Source organism: Harpia harpyja, chromosome 11, assembly GCF_026419915.1.
Source record: "Harpia harpyja isolate bHarHar1 chromosome 11, bHarHar1 primary haplotype, whole genome shotgun sequence".
Classification (NCBI taxonomy): Eukaryota; Metazoa; Chordata; class Aves; order Accipitriformes; family Accipitridae; genus Harpia; species Harpia harpyja.
In genome coordinates, this window is record NC_068950.1 from 32,285,730 (window position 1) to 32,298,659 (window position 12,930).

Genomic DNA, 12,930 nt, shown 5'->3' on the forward strand with positions numbered 1-12,930 from the left:
AAGATGTTAATAACAGAAGAATACCTGGTTCCTACAAATTTGTTTTACAATACATAGTGCAAATTCTACTACTTAAGTATTTCTCATGCTCTGCAGAGGCAATGGTATGAAGTTTCAGCCTGTAAGATTTCTTTTGAATCTTAGTTACGAGCTATAGGTCAAGAAATAACCCCTACTTATCAGTACGGCAATGAATTTCAAGACTGATTAGCATAGCTTGAAAAAGAACTCCTCCCTGGAACAAGTATTACAATACACCAGTTTTGGTCATATCTAGAAGTTACCTGTATGAAGACATTTCTAGGCTCAATTATGAAGTTACTTGTACGAAGACAATTAGGCTCAATTGCCTTCCTTCTACTGATAAAAAAGTTTAAGAAAGGCAGTGTATAGCAGCCAAGGGACTATCAGACTCAAGTGGAGAACACTAACCTTCTGATTCAGGAAGCATTATATTTGAAGCTGTTTTCCAGAACCCGTTCTAACTTAAAAGGGGGCTGATCAGAAGACAGAAAATTTCTCCTTAACCAGAGTACTACAAAAAGATTTGGGACTTCCCCCCCCCCCTTTGTTTTTATTTGAAACATGTTGTCCCCCTGTTCCTCACATTGTATCTATTCTTTTCCAATTTCTGCAATAGAATTGACTAGGTTCCCTCAATGTATCCAGGATTTGCTTAATATATATATTTTTTACATTCCCCTTGGAATAGGGGTAGAAAGATGAAGACAGAATAAAGATGAGATTTCATCACAATATTTGAAAAAGCAAGAACCTTTGCATATCTGTAGTTATTATTTCAAATGTAACAGAGCCCAAAGGGTATTGAAAGAAGGAATCAGCTCCCCTTGCCACCAAATCTCTTAGGATTTACTTGCATTTTTGGAACACTGGGAGACACAAGGTTACAGAATCGATTACTTTTACAGGTGAAGGAGGAAGTTGTTGATGAGCTCCACATGAAATAAAGCTAGTCTCTTACTAATCACCCTTTTCTTTTTACCTTTCTTTAAAAGGTGCTACTTTTGTTAATTTATGATTAGCATTTCAGATAAATTCTTGTAGACCCATATCCTAAATTCAGCATTTTCTCCACTATGGAGTTCTGAAAGCAGTAGGTACAATCGCTTGAATTAAAACAGGACTTCAATTGATTTCATGTAAGATGTAACACCACTGAGAAGCTACTTTACTTACACATTTTAGGAGGCAGTTTTAACCTTACTGTGCTCAAGAAGTGGTTGCAGATATGACAAATCACCATCCAAACCCTGCAGTTATGATCCAAACTACAACAGCAAACAAATTTCATCACTATCAACAGTGTAAGATTTAGAGTAGCCTTAAATTCTCTTGCAAAACTAGAAGTACAAGGAGTTGTTATGCTCAACTGTGCTCCCATGGTATGGTTTGAGCAACCTCTGGTGGGGTCATAACTTACATCGCTTGAAGTATTCCCACCAGTGATAGTCCAAGAAGGACTCCATGATATTTGTGTCATTGTGTTGTCATACAATAGAATTGTCAGAACAGCAACAGCTCAGTAGTTTCAGGACTATTTTTCATTATGTTTTTCAAAACCTCTGGTTGCTCTAAGAGGCAGAGGGTGCATACGCTAGTTTAAAAAACCAAGGTATAAGAAATTTTCCCCTTGGAGAATATTACATTAAACACTTATCTCTCCTTTTAAATATCAAAAGAATATTCAAGGAGCTGCAATTAGCAAGGCTTAGCACACCCCTCCTCCCCCCTCTTTTTGTAAAACACAGTAATTAATTTCCCAGGTTTCATTAAAAGACCCAATAGTCAGGATTTCTTCTTAAATCAAAAGTTTCTTCCCCTCGAATGTCAAAACTTACAGAACAAATTCTGGTAACAACAGAAGTCACACTGGGACTTTTTGCTGACAATCACAGTAAGTGTTCAGGCATCCTTTCTCTCCCTACAGAGGGGAACATGCTATTCTGGCATATGTGCCAAGTTATATCCTAATTACATAAGTTATTCCCTAAAAATGAAATTACTTAAGATTCTGAGCAAGATGTACAGCAATGACTATACTACTTCTACTTCCTGCCCTTCATGATCTTCAGATCTTCATGTCAGGATGAATTTAGGCTGGAATCTCCTATCTTTAAAGACGTGATGGGGTAACTGAAGCACCTCCCTCCAGAAAGCATGTTCCTTCTTTTTCTCCATGTTGAGACCTTCCTTTTATCATATAATCAGACATCTTTTGGAAACACAAGTAGGCTACAGTTCCTCTCACAAGCTTATCGAGTTTTTTAAACAATTTGTAATAGATTGAGAGATATGACTCTCTTGAAATCAGTGAAAACTATTATTATTATTACTATTATTACTACAAGACTAGCATGCACAAGGTGAACATCTAGTGATCATGCTAATGATCATTTGGGTACATCCGATCATACTAGCACTTCTTCAGAAAGTGAAATCCATCTGGTAAGCGTGGTAAGTTTTTACATCTTCCAATCTTCTAGTATTAGAGCAGTTTCAAGGACAGATAATAAATCACAGCTGCCAGATTTTTAGAACTCTGAATATCTGATCTTTGCAATTCTTTATTGTTCATTTTGTTATTTTATCCCACATTCCTCTTCAGAGTTATTAACAAAAGAAAAGAAAGGAAAATCCTTCATGCACTCGCCACAACAAGGACTTCTGGCATTGCAGTCCCTTCAAATAAGCACAGATAAACAGAAAACAGAACAGCTTTTTTAAAAAAAAAAAAAACAACAAAAAAACCCCAAAAACCTACATCTTTAATTTTACTGCTATAGTCCTATCTTCCCTGTTACCATATACATCTATTAGTGGAAGTATTTAAAAAACTCTTCTAGACTATGAAAAGATTCCACTTCCAATATGTTTGAATAAGATTTTGTGGTTTTGTTTAAATGTCTGAATAAGTGTCCCCTACGAAAACAGATAAGGTCATCACCTAGTGTGCAACAGATGAACTTATTTATGGGATTATTTTGTTCTTTACAAGTTTCTGCATTTCTACCTTGAGGTCTTCCTCTTTCATAGTAGAGCTTAGAAACATCACAGGGCATTTTGTCAGTAAACTCATTTCCCAGAGTCCTTGCATTTCAGTCACATCTTTCTTCAGAGATTGACACCTTGTGTCCAAGTACCATGAGGCACCTGCACTGTATGCACACCTGCTCACACACAGTTCTAACTGTAGTATACTGGGATGCGTGCTCACTCTCTATCTGGACTTTCACCTTTTACTTAAAGGAGAGGTGGTTGCTATGATTTGATTTGTTTAGGGAACATTAACAGCACACAACCCAATAGATCCTATGTAGCCGAGGCTGGCCTCAGCTGTGACAAGCCAGCAGTAGTGCATCCTGCAACCTACTCAAGCCTCCCAGAAGCAAGGCACTAAACTACCTATGTATAAAATCAGTAAGGCCATAATCTAAGACTTTGATTAAGAGTGCTCCTGAATGAGTGCTAAGCAACTTCTCAGACATACAATCCAGTAATGCACTTCACTGTGACACCACCTCAAAAACATAATAGATTAAAAAAAACCACCATCAATTAGCTACCTTTCTTCCTCATTCTACCACATCAACATTTCTCTCACTGATATATCACATGATGAATCAATTAACCAATCTTCAAATACAACAGCTGCATTCCATTTCAGGCATACAGAGAAAAAAGTTTTTATCATCACTGCAGTATCAAATGGTATATATGAAGCTTTTGCTTACAGTCAATTCTGTAAACCAATTTTCTGCCAAACTAGGTAGTCTCAGATGTGTCTTCCTGTTCTCCTAAGCTACTTCAGGGTACTCTTATTATGCACGGAAAAAGTTAGCAGCCTATATTTGTTCAGTGCTTCTTTACATCAGTGTTATTTGTTACAGTCCAAATTAAAAAACAAATACATAAAATGGAAATTTCAGTTCAAGCTTTTTAAAGTTGACTGGGGAAAAAAATTGGTGAGTCTTCAACTGTAACATATTACTAAAAAGCTGAATAAACTATTGAAAAAATTTATTAATTCTCAGGAAGACTGAATAGAATTTTGAAACCATACAGAACTTGCCTAATATAAGCCCACTCTTATCTACAGAGGATTTTCTATGTTCTTTGATCAAAAACAAGAAAGTGGCATTCACTTTTGTAATACAAGACTTCCTTTTTTAATCTAAAAATTAATCTAGAAACACTAGGAAGCTGAAAATTGTTCCTGCAACAGTTCACTTCTGAGACTGAGTTTGACTACTCATATTCAGCATTCCACTTGAGCTAGTATGTCAGTGAAATAATTGTTGCTTTAAAATATCTTTCCCATTATTCTCTCTGAACAACCATAGTTTAACTCACATACATATCGACAAGTGCTACACATCATAAGTTTGGCAGAACACTGGGAGCAAGGTTATACCACTTCCAGGTCTTAGAATAGTCACATTGATAAATACTAACTTTGAATTAGTTGCTTTCTTTAAAGAAACCTTCATAAGAACAACTGAAATAAATTAAGGAAACATTCACAGTAATAGTTACACCAAACTCAAATTCTAGATTAATCATAAATTAGCACCAGTATAAGGTTATCTTAAGGAAAAGCTTCCAAGCAGAACAGCATCATTATTCCCTGAAGTATCTTTAGTTGAATAAAAATGCTCATTATTTCCTTTACATTAAGCCATTTCTTCTGCATTCCTCACCTATTAAACCTCAGAAACAAAACTGAAAGACAGGACTAGATCACAGAACAAGTTAAAGAGCAAACAAAACCACAAAGGCAAATTCCAGACAGATCACAACTATAAATACACATGTGCACGTAAATGTCAAGGGAGAGGAGCCAAATCCTTCCCCGGAAAAAGCTCTTTCACAATTAAGTATCACAATATTTGCAAACCCACATTAATTAATGTAATAAATTGGCATTTGTCTACAATGGTTTGAAGAAAGCACATCCATATACAATAGGAAAATTTCTTATAAAATCATCCATTATTTTCCCAGAGAATAAAATTTTGACAATGCCTTTTCTCCCCACCATCTTTAACTGCATGTAGTTGTTGACTGAGCTACATTTATACTTTCAGACTATAAGACCTTGTACATGCAAACCCCACTCATGAATTCATTAAATAGTTTCAATACAGAACTATTCAGTAGCTGGTCTCATACACACAAATAAATTTTAGAGTTTACAACAGAAGCAACAAATAGTTGAATTTTTTATATATATCTAACAGAAAATGCAAATTGAAACCTGCAAAGCCTGACAGTTCTTTCTAACCAGTCAATGGCCCTAAAAGCTTAGCTTCATTTAGTCACACACTTCATACCAAAGTAACTACCCAAATTTATCAGATTTTTACTTCAGTTCTCTGCAGAAACATGCTGCTACTGTGACAGAATTAAAAAGCTCACTGTACATAAGGATTGTGGGGCTGATTTTACATCTAAATAAATAATCACAAAATACAGTGAAATCCCACATAAAAACTTTTAAAAATTAATAGAATTACAAAGTTGCAATAGACAGTGACATTAACTTTGTTAAAGAGCATACTTGAGTAACTAGGCACACTTATTTTATATTTTTATATTGCATACATTATGTCTTTGAGACACTGTAGTTGTAAAAGGTTCAAATTGAAATACACCTCGAAGTATTTACGAGTTTGTGTACTACATGCATCATAATTTCTTTCCTGAGGCACATGCAACAGTGCAATTTAATGCAATTCACTGACAATTGAAGCTTACATTAAAAAGACTTGTTGACTTTTGGTTTCCTCACAGATGTAGAAGGAAAAAATGTAGTGGGATAGGTATAGTCATGCTTTACAAAAATAACTGGCTGCAATTAGAGATATATCTAAGTCACTATGAAACAGTACTTCATAGGACACATACCTACTATACTTTCTCTATTTAAAAGTCAATAGTATTGTCCGGAAAGATCTGGTCTCATCATTTTTGGTTCAAGAAGAAATACTAAATGAAACCACAGGATACAAAGTTTTCCAAGACAATTAAATTCATTATATTTAAATTATATCAGCCCTAGCATCAACAAAAATATTTTCTATTTTATATTGGCAGTATCTGCTTCAAAATAATGTTTATAATATTACTGGAATATACATGAAGTTATGCTCCTGCCAATAGGCCAAAGGACATGTTATTAAGGTCTTCTGTGCGAAAGCTTACTTTAAATATACATTCCAGAGTTGACATGAATTTACAGCTCAAGTTCAAATGTTAAATCTCAAAACGCATACTGCTATCACCCAGAGATACACTGTTACCACTTCTGAACTTTCAAAATGAATTTTTAAGCCTATAATTTATGCAGCCTTCAATTTTATTTGGAAAATCTACATGACAAGACAGCAGGCACTGTTAGCAATTTTTTTTTTTTTAATCAGTTTTATTTTTCTTGTTACTTTTGTAACAATAGACCAAAAGCTAGAAGTGCTATGCACAACTGAAAATGTCCATCATATTTTCACATTAAAGCTTACTATCATTTACTATATATTAAGTTATAGGGTTGAATTCTTCTCTTCAGAAAATGATTACTCCCACTATATATATTATGACCCATGTTGAAGTACATACAATACTAGAAAAAGAAAAAAAACCTCATCTAAATCTCAAGTAGATTTTAATTAAACATGGTTACAACTATCTTCAAAAACATGACTAGGACACTAGTAACACATCCACACCGATTCTTCATCACAACATAGCAAACATATGTCATTAACATAAAGAATTGCTTTCTCATACCTGATTCCTGTCTACTAAGTCACAATCCCTATTATGGCTGAAGAACAAAAATACACTTGGAAGAATTTTCTAAATTTAACTTTCCACCGCTGAGAGGGAGTGAACATCTTCTTGCAAGGAGGTAAAATTCTTAGGACTCAGCTATGATGTACTGCATTGATGAAATCACAACTAACTCCCCCTTACTTCACAACGGTGTGATTAGCTACTTCAGTCAAGTAGCAGACTGCACTTAAAAAAACAAAAGGAAACATCTGAAGTATGGTCACACACAGTCACAGACTATGACATAAAGTATTTTCATCTACAGATTAAGGCTTCCCTCTTCTGAAAGAATACAGATTCCACAAGTGCATTTCAATTCCTTACTTAGACTCAGTGTCCATTTCAATTTCCACCCACATAAATTTCTGTAAAAGGACTCTTCAAAACAAGTTGATTGGTCAACCACAAAAAATGCCAATCATGCAAAACATTTAACAGGTTCCCTCACATTACTTACTACGCCTGTTTACCACACTCACTATTGCAAGCTTCAAGTAGTTAGCAACATGTTGCCATACATACTTTTGTAAACATCTATACGGAAAAGTGTACTGTGCTGGTAAGGAGAAATATCTTCTCACTGATGTTACTGAAAAAAATCAAATTCATAAGGAAGCTGAAGTTCTGTTTCCTCCAAGAAAATGTCCTGTTTTGACAAGTTCTGCACAATTTACTATTAAGTTACTGGTTTGGGGCAAAGAAAGCACAAAAATATAGTAGCAAAGTTCCTTCTTTCAATTTTACTTATCATAAGCCTGGATTTTTGTCCTAACTACTCTTGGTTCTGACTGCTATCACTCAGGAATTTATCCATGACTCAAGGAATTCCATCCTGAAACAGCCCATATGCAAATGAAAAGTTAGACTTAATCACAGATTTATCACACTGTACCAGTCAGGTTTCTGACTCCCATGCCACCAACATTCCCACGTTGGTTATATAACAAGATATTAAATACGATGAACAGTTTAAGGCTTCATAATTGTTCTCTGTTTCCCTCCAACAACACCAGTTGCTTTTTATTTGATTGTATTAAGTTTTATAGCCTTTCCAGTAATTAAGAAACAACATGCTGCTACAATGTAAGTCTTTCAGATTCTCAAGCGCTAACATACTCAGATCCTGAATATGTTTTCAATATTGTCACACAGGAGTATTTTATTGGTTATACAAATGGTTTATATGTATGCCACAGGCTTCCATGTTACACTGTTTTCTCAGCATGAAGAGTATACCACATAACAAAATGGATATTGTTTATAAAAAGTAAAAAAAGTACTGATTGTCAAAAAGAATAAAAAATTGCTTGTTAGCCAGGAAAAAAAGCAAATGAAGTGTTAGGAGGTACTAGGAAAGAAATAGAGAACAAAACAGAAAACATTATTATAGTATCATATGAACAGTACAGTACATCTACACCATAACACTGTGCAGTTCTGCTACCCTCAAGTCCCTCAAACCAAGTATAATTTTTTTTTAAAAAAATGTTCAGAGAAGGACCATAAAAGATGATCAAATATATGCAAATGTCTCCACAAGAGAAACAACTGAGGAGGCTTGAGTTCTACAGTCTGTGAAAGAGACAGGAAGAAGTCACCGAGGTCTACAAATGATGGAGAAAGGAAGAAAAGGCATGAACGGTTCATGGTCTACTCCCATCTCAGCCAGAGCCACTACATGAAACTAGCGGAAGCCAGTTTCAACAATAAAATTAAGAAGTTCTACAAGTGATAGAATTCCCTGTCAAAGTATACTGGAAACTAAAAAATAGTTTCAGTGGGACACTGAAAAAATACTATAGAAGAGATCCACTGCAAGTTTCTTGACAGAGAAGCCAGAGCAGGAATTCCCTGAACTACAAATATTTGGAAGCTAGGAAGGTAGAAAAGAGGACCAAGTGTTTGCTGTATTCTAACTTTCCCTGAAGCATCTACTCATGACCACTTTCGAATGCAAATTACTAGGCTAAACAGACCACTTAGTGGACAACCAGTTCAGCAATCTCTAGATGAGCACCTTCATTAGATTCATTAAAATCTCAATATAATGCAATTCAGCCACTACCATGTTCTAAAGAATGAACACTTTCTAACACAGAAGCTTAAAATGTGAGCATTGGCACTATGTAATCAACATCAGTGACACACAAATGCTGTCCAAATGTATGGGTTCAGCCAAGCGCTAAAGGTCTGCTCTAACGTATTAGAAGAAAAGTGTTTGAGTACTCTTTATTCTAGCACGCTTCCTTATCATATAACTGGAGTACTGTTTTGTATAATGTTTTCAAAAAAATATTCAACTCATTAGTACTGCCAAGGAAGGTTGGTGGGATCTTTTTGGTTGGTTGTTGTTTTGGGGGTTTTTTTGGGGGGGGGGGGGGAGCGTTAAACGTAACATACACTAGAGGCATGTTACTTAACTGACTTGAAATTACAATTCAGGGTACCACTTGCAACCATGCTGCCTCCTCCTTCTCTCCTGCCACCTCTCCATCTGTTACTAAGAAACAAAGCACCAGTTGCATACAGGTTCTCAGACAATTCACACACACAAAAAAAAAAATTTAAAAGATCTGTAGACGACCTGTACCCTCATTTTCCTACCTGCACATCTGTTTATTATACAAACCTTGGAAAACAAGCAATCAATATTAAGTATATCTGTATTGTTTTCCATCTAAAGTGAAATAAAGAAGGGTGTTGCTTACAATAAACAGACTTTTTTAAAACAGGTATTTAGTAACACTTGTAAAGATGTTTCTAATATTCTTGTTTTCAGTAAAAGTGAGGCTTAATTTGACATTAACATTCAATGGATTCAGCCCCACTCTTGCAGCACAGAAGGGGCAGAAATCTCCCTAAAAGTGTAAAGACAGAATAGCCAGCTCATACACTACTCCTTCTGCAGTCCAGCATTCTCCACCCCACGGACCAGGGCCAGCTGGCACAAACCAAAGTAACATTTGCTCTGGGGTAGCTGAAACTGGACACAAGGCCAGCCAGCTCAGACCTAGGAACCATGATTGGCTCCCTACCAGTTCTTCCACCAAATGAATCCTGGTATAGAAGAACTTCCGTGACCTAATAGTAGTGCTATGTACTGATTAACAGGAAAAGGACAATGGAAAAATAGTGCTAGTTTCCACAATAACCCTTGCTGACTTTCCTTCAAGAAACTGGAACAGAAAAAGATTTTTTAAAAGGCATTTTAAATGCGTTTATTTCAATACCCTACTTAAAGTTAGTTATCACCCAGGAAACATTAGGATGAGCAGACTGTTTCATTTAATATCTATTTCAATGGAAGTAGCGTACAGCAGCTCCTCTTTTAGCCTTTCACCTGTACAAAAGGGAGGGTATCTGCCATCTATAACAATTTATTGGTGTTTACCTTAACTGTAGTAGCAATTCCTTCATTCACAGCAAAGGAATCCTAAGGGGTTTCTTCCACCAAACAATATAATTAACAACCTGGTACCTCAGCAAAGAGGCAGCAGCAGAGAATTCAGGGCACCTGTAGAATAAAGATAGTCCCTACAGGTTAGCTGTTGCTAAAAATCTCTGGGAAGTTGGCACTGGCATGACTCAGATGTGACCTGATCTGAACCTGAAGTCTTTCTTTCCAATGGTTCTCAGCCTATCACTAAGTATTTGGATTCATTCTAATTTAAAAAAATAGCCCCAACGCACTGCCAGTTTGGAACATTCATTAGTGGAACATAACACATTATGGAGGTATTTTCCTAACAGTGAAGATACTCTACAGGTTTATACTGAAGACTGATAGGTTCATCTAGAGTTTTATCACTACTGCAGTCATGTTCCATAATTAAGGAACAGACAGAAGTCATGTCTTCAAGTTATTTTTTCTTCTTTCAAAAGTATTAGATTTTTTTTCTGACATAATTAGAAAGCTACTAGTAAACAGAACAGCTGAGAGGAAAAAAACCTGAATAAACATGATACTGATCATAGTTATGGGTCACATGTAAGAGGGGGAAGGGTAGGTGGAAGATGCCTGCACAGTCCCTATCCATACTCTACTTGGTTATTTTTTTCCTGTAATAATGACAGAAATTGATAGTTTCCAGTAGAAAATAAACTATTTTCTCAGTCCTGATGAAGAGAGGAACTGCAAAAGAAATAAGCCACTTGGAAAAACGACTCAGCTACATTGTATTGTTTTCAATTGTTGTTATACTCAAACAAGATGAAGGTTATTAATGCATTACCAAATAAGGAACTGCACACATTTTTGCTGTGGACATGTGATCACACTGTTCTTACATAAGCAAAAGGAGATGGTCACACTAGATGCTTTTTCCAGAGTGTGCTCGACAAAATACCACCCAGCTGCTCTGATTCACACAGCTAGTTTTACATGCAAGGCTGAAAACGCACACCCTGAACTGTTGTATAAAGACAGGAATTTGAAAAGGAGATGTCAGAACAACTCTGTTTAACCTGAAAGGAGAACATACGTCAATAAGAATGTACTACTGTTCACCTAAAGAAGACAGAAATACAGGCAGCCCTAGTTATATTTATCAGAATCTGCTGTAATAGAAGTAAAAATAGTTGCTCATTAGCCTTTCAAATGTTTCAAACACATCTCATAGCTCAAATCAGGTTTCTTAGTTGTTTTTTCCCCCTTAGTCAACCTAGAAGAGTTTGGGGAAAAGAAGATGGGGGGGGGGGAGTTTAATAGACCTATTTTGCAGTTAATCTCTTAAATTACTTTATTCCTTTAGATTAAATGGTGCATGCCTAACTAAGAGGTAAAAGAAGGTACAACAGGGAGAGATGAACAATTAAGCAGAAAAATGTCTAGGTGTTCTAAAGCGATAATGCTTTAAAGCAATAGCAAGTTTCAGCATCTATTCTACTAACAGACTACAGAAATTCTATAGTTTTGTGAAAATTTTCCCTCAAAGTCATAATAGAAGTCCAAACTTTGCATGGTAGCCAGTCCTAGAAAGGCATTTTGCTGTAGAAAGTGACATATTTTCTTTTTAACCTTTTTCCTGCCCTTCTGGAAAAAATGCAGTACAAAGAACAGTGATGAATTAAAGGACACCTGCAAATAAAATGTGTCATTTTCATGACTATTTAATGAAAACATTACACAGAATCAGTTCACTCACAGGACAATCCTAACAGACAACAACCTGTACAAAGGAAGTAAAAGATCTCCTCTTTATATTCTCTGCAGTAAATACCAATCCATAGCCAAAAAGTTTACAGGTGCATTTTTTTTGTTTAAACTAAACTTATGGAACCTCCTGTGTTCTCACTCTTCATCAAGTCGTATCATGACATCCACATCACTGATTTTTTTAAGCAGTATCAGAGATTAACCCACCAACATTCATCCCTTTCCAAGTCTATGCAGCAGTTATTGAAGGCTCATTTTTAAATACAACTGGGCTTTTGATGATTACGCCAAGATACTTTTCACCAATAGATACTGAAGGGGCAATTAGACTACAGCTTTCTCTAAGGTGCCTTTGGATATTAATTTGTTAAAGAAAAAATATCCTTACACATTCACAAACTTCACTGCAAACATTTTTTTTTCCCCAAAACATACATGTAACCCTTACAATAAAGTTTAAGGGGATTTTCAGTTTAGGTAAGCCTGTCATAATCATGGTTTTATGGACTGAAGGGATTAGTTATTTAGAGCTTCTAAACCATCTCTTCCATTTTTCCTTCCTCACCCTCAGAAGAGATTTACCTTTCTGTGCTAGTTTTTTTAATTCACACTATGATATATGCACAATTTGGTAAAAATAAGGTGCTCTGTCTCACAAATTAACAAGTACAGTTGTTAGCTGTAACTAAACAGTATCAGAAAGAATACTACTAGGGATCAGGCCTATGTAAAGGGAAGTACACCAATCTCTTTAAAGTAATCAAGCTTTTCCCACTTCAAGATGAGAATTCTGAACACTACTGCCTTAATTCAACAAAATACGTATTTACACACTTATTAACAGGACTTTAACGCACATTCTTCAGTGCTCTGCTGATACAGGGATACAGTAGACACTTCTATCCTCGACAGCTACTACTGCATTA

The 12,930-nt window shown here is 35.7% G+C and overlaps 1 protein-coding gene across 1 annotated transcript in view; it reads right to left on the reverse strand.

The window, feature by feature from the left end:
- DNAJB4 (DnaJ heat shock protein family (Hsp40) member B4) overlaps window positions 1-12,930 on the reverse strand; it is a 29,693-nt gene that overhangs the window by 11,389 nt on the left and 5,374 nt on the right. The window lies entirely within an intron of this gene.